General features: G+C 48.5%; 1 non-coding gene across 1 annotated transcript; it reads right to left on the bottom strand.

Moving 5' to 3' along the window:
• Positions 1–3301: 3301 nt before the first annotated feature.
• On the bottom strand, positions 3302–3372 carry TRNAA-UGC. Its single transcript has one exon. It is a non-coding gene; the product is annotated as a tRNA-Ala (tRNA).
• Positions 3373–3823: the final 451 nt, after the last annotated feature.

Raw genomic sequence — 3823 nt, 5'->3', positions numbered from 1 at the left:
AACCAGGGAGCTTTTACGTGTTAGGCAAATGTGATAACCACTACACTACAGAAACTCTATCCTAGTACATTGCTCCTCCCTTCATAAGACCATAAGAATGGCCATATTGGGTCAGACCAAAGGTCCATCCAACCCCGCATCCTATCTGCCAACAGTGGCCAATGCCAGGTGCCCCAGAGGGACTGAACCTAACAGGTAATGAGCAAGTGATTTCTCTCCTGACATCCATCTCCACCCTCTAACAAACAGAGGTTAGGGATCCCATTCCTTACCCATCCTGGCTAATAGCCATTCATGGACTTAACCTCCATTCATTTATCTGCAAAAAGAACAAGGAGTACTTGTGGCACCTTAGAAACTAACAAATTTATTTGAGCATAAGCTTTCCTGGGCTAAAACCAACTTCATTGGATGCATGCAGCGGAAAATACAGCAGGAAGATATAGATTATCTATCTATCTATATACATACATACACACACAGAAGATGAAAAATTGGGTGTTGCCATACACACTATAATGAGAGTGATCAGTTAAGGTGAGCTATTATCAGCAGGAGAAAGAACCCTTTTGTAGTGGCTTTCATGGCCTTTGAGAAAGCAAGACAGAGCCTTGGAAGACCCAGCAGGGTTTGTGGCACAGGAATTGTTCTCAGATTCCACTGAGACTTCAACTCAGATTGCAGGATTCAAAGTCCTGAGTGCTGGCCCTTACACCATGGGATCAGCAGAGCACCTGTTGATTACTGTAGACTTCCAGCAGGGAGGACTCTGTGGGCAGGTGCGGCTCTAGGCATTTTGCCGCCCCAAGCACAGCAGGCAGGTTGCCTTTGGTGGCTTGCCTGTGGGAGGTCCGCCGAAGTCACAGGACCAGCCGACCCTTCGCAGGCATGCCGCCGAAGGCAGCCTTCCTGCCGCCCTCGCGGTGACCGGCAGAGCACCCCCCGCGGCTTGCTGTCCCAAGCATGTGCTTGGTGTGCTGGGGCCTGGAGCCGCCCCTGTCTGTGGGGACAATTTTTTCTGGCAGGGAGGACTCAGTGGGAAGATGCCTCTCTGGCCAGCCCTGCATTTACTCAAAAAGTCAGCGCACGGCACTTTGCTGCAGCCCCAGAGGCCTTTCTTCCTCCAGACTGTGAGGCCAGTGGACAGGTGAGGCAGTAGCACCTTCAGTCCCAGGCAGTAAAGGGCCCTTCCTAGGAAAGGCCATGTCCTGAAAAGGAAAAACTAAAGTCAAGGAGAGTCCTTCTAAAACTCTTTGGGGATGTCACAGGTGGAAAGTGTTTCTTTGTCTAACCAGGAACTTGAACTCTGGACCCTCAGATTAAAAGTCTGATGTTCTGCCAACTGAGCTAGTCAGGCTCACATTGAAAAAGAGGAAATTTCGTGCAGAAGAGAAACTAATCATGAAAATGAGGGCAGGAAACTATACAGAAAATCTGCTACTCTCGCTCTCTTAGCAGTCCTAGCCCCAGCCTGCTCCTCCATCTGGTGGCTTGAGGCCGTATTCTTTTTTTCATTAAACATCAAATCCAGGAGAAAACACAGTTATACAAAGCAAAACAAAATCACAAAAAGAAATGTCATTGGAAATACAAAAATAAAAAGGGAAAATGCAATTCCCATCACTTTATCATGTCTGGGCCATTCCTGTATCGAGAGCACCCGCGAAGGTCCCTGTGTGCTTACGAGAAACCTGGAGGAACTCATACCACAGCCTGAACATGAAACTCAACTGCTCCCAGGTGCCGCAGTAAAACCCTTTCCCTGCTGTGACGTTGCACTCCATAGGATTTTATGAATATATGCTAATGAGTGTGAATATAAAGTGACTGGACTATGCTTCATGCAAAAGGTCTCTTGTAAGGTATCATTACAAAGCTTATAATCTACGGTGTGTGTTCATCCTATTTGTATGTGTCATAGGTTTCCCCCCCACTTGGAACTGTTGGGCTCCAATGTGGGGACCCGCATCTATTCCCCCACCCTAAGATCCTAGGGTAGGTCTCCTTGTCACTGCCACCACCTCGGTCAATTTACGTGGGCCGGGACACCCCTGATTTCCCTGGGGAAACACAGATCAACTCACAGAGGGAGAAGCCTCTCCTTCCCCCCCCTCCCTTCTCTGCCCGGAGATAAGCCTGTCTCACCACCAAGAGAGTGTCTCTTAGCTCCCCCCCCCCGTATCCACAGTAGAAGGGACTTAATCAAATCTTTATAGAAGAATTTATTAAAAGAAAAACAAGAAAATACAGAATCTCTATGAGCCCAAGCTGGACACTCATAGGGTATAACCTTGCTAAGTTCTGGAGAGAATCCTCTCTCCTTCTCAGTACAACAGTACAGGCAGAATTAAGAATAATCAATAACAAACACACAGAATTGCAAACATAGGATTATTAGATGAGGACACAAAGTACCTTTCTAATACTCACTATCCTGACTAGAAGAAATTAGTTCAGAAAGGTGGAAACTGGTAGAAGACTTGATTAAAGCATCTGGACTCTTGTAATTCCAAACAGCTAAGAACAACACACACACAAACAGAGGGAAAAAGTTCCCTCCTAGGAATTTCAAATTCTCTTCCCTGATTGGTCCTCAGGTCAGGTGCCCACCAGGTACTATGTTTTAACCCTTTACTAACTATTCATGACAGTATGAACCGATCATTCTTGGATCTGAAACTAGAAATATGAACTATAACTCTGAGGTCCTGTTGTAATGATGCAAAGTATGGGCCATTTACAGTGGTTTGGACTCTTGATGGCTCCCATTAACCAAGACAATTGACTGGCGATGGCTCTGTCCTGCACCATCCCTGAGTTAGGCCAGGAAGAATGAAGGCTTGGGGTCTCACGGGACATGTGACCATGTCACCTGGTACAGGAATCCATCTTAAACCTGGGGCTTTTCCCCAGGAGAGAGACAAAAAATTCCTGCCTTGTACCAAAGCTGTATAAGGGGGTGGAACTGAACAAACATGGCTGCAGTCATGAGACATCCCCTAGCTACCACCTGAGCTGGAACAAGGACTATACCAGGAGAAAAGATTGTGCCCAGACTAGAAATAAGTCTAGTCTTTGCCTCTCAGTCTGTGCAGATGGGACCTTTCCCTCCAGTGCTGGAGAATTCTCCCTTCTCATCTACCCTTGTCCCAAGCAGCACAGCAGGTGGGAATCTTAAATGTGCAGAGGAGACTTAGGAGCAGAAACCCCCCAGACCTTCCATGCAATTGGCACTAGCCCCTCACTGAGCAGGATTGAAACTCCTGCAGGGCATGAGCAAAGCAGCAGGGTGAAAAGAACTTGGAGATGCTAGGATTGAACCAAGGACCTCATACATGCAAAGCATGTGCTCTACCACTGAGCTACATCCCCAGATGGGCCATTTGTGCTATAGGTTACACTCAGAGCCCTCCTGTTTCCAGAGCACCTAGTGGCCTAAAAGCAGCATGAGGGACACATTCCCTGCTCTGAGGCCAAATCTGCTGTCCTGGAGGCTGCTGCTTCTTAGGGTCACTTTGCAGCAGGGCCAGATTCGATGTGTGGGGCAGAGAGAGTGGGTGCCCTGGACTCAGGGGGCAGAGATACACTCAGCCCTCTCCCCTGCATTGGGTGGGGGGTGCTGCCACCCCCTGCTGGAAGGTAATGTGTCGGGGGGGGGTGGGCACTGTGAGTCGCTCAACACCTGCCCCTGGTGGCAGAAGTGCTGTGGGGAGCTCCAGGTGTTTCTAGGATCTGCTCTTTCTACCTGCCTGTGAAGTCCAGCTTTCCCTAGCACATTCACTGCGGTGCAATGGGGTCACTGTTTCCATGGCTGAGCAGCAAA

This window comes from Mauremys reevesii, linkage group 12, assembly GCF_016161935.1.
Source record: "Mauremys reevesii isolate NIE-2019 linkage group 12, ASM1616193v1, whole genome shotgun sequence".
Taxonomy (NCBI): Eukaryota; Metazoa; Chordata; order Testudines; family Geoemydidae; genus Mauremys; species Mauremys reevesii.
Note: the sequence above shows the minus strand (reverse complement) of the source record. Positions and strands in the feature narration are given on the sequence as shown.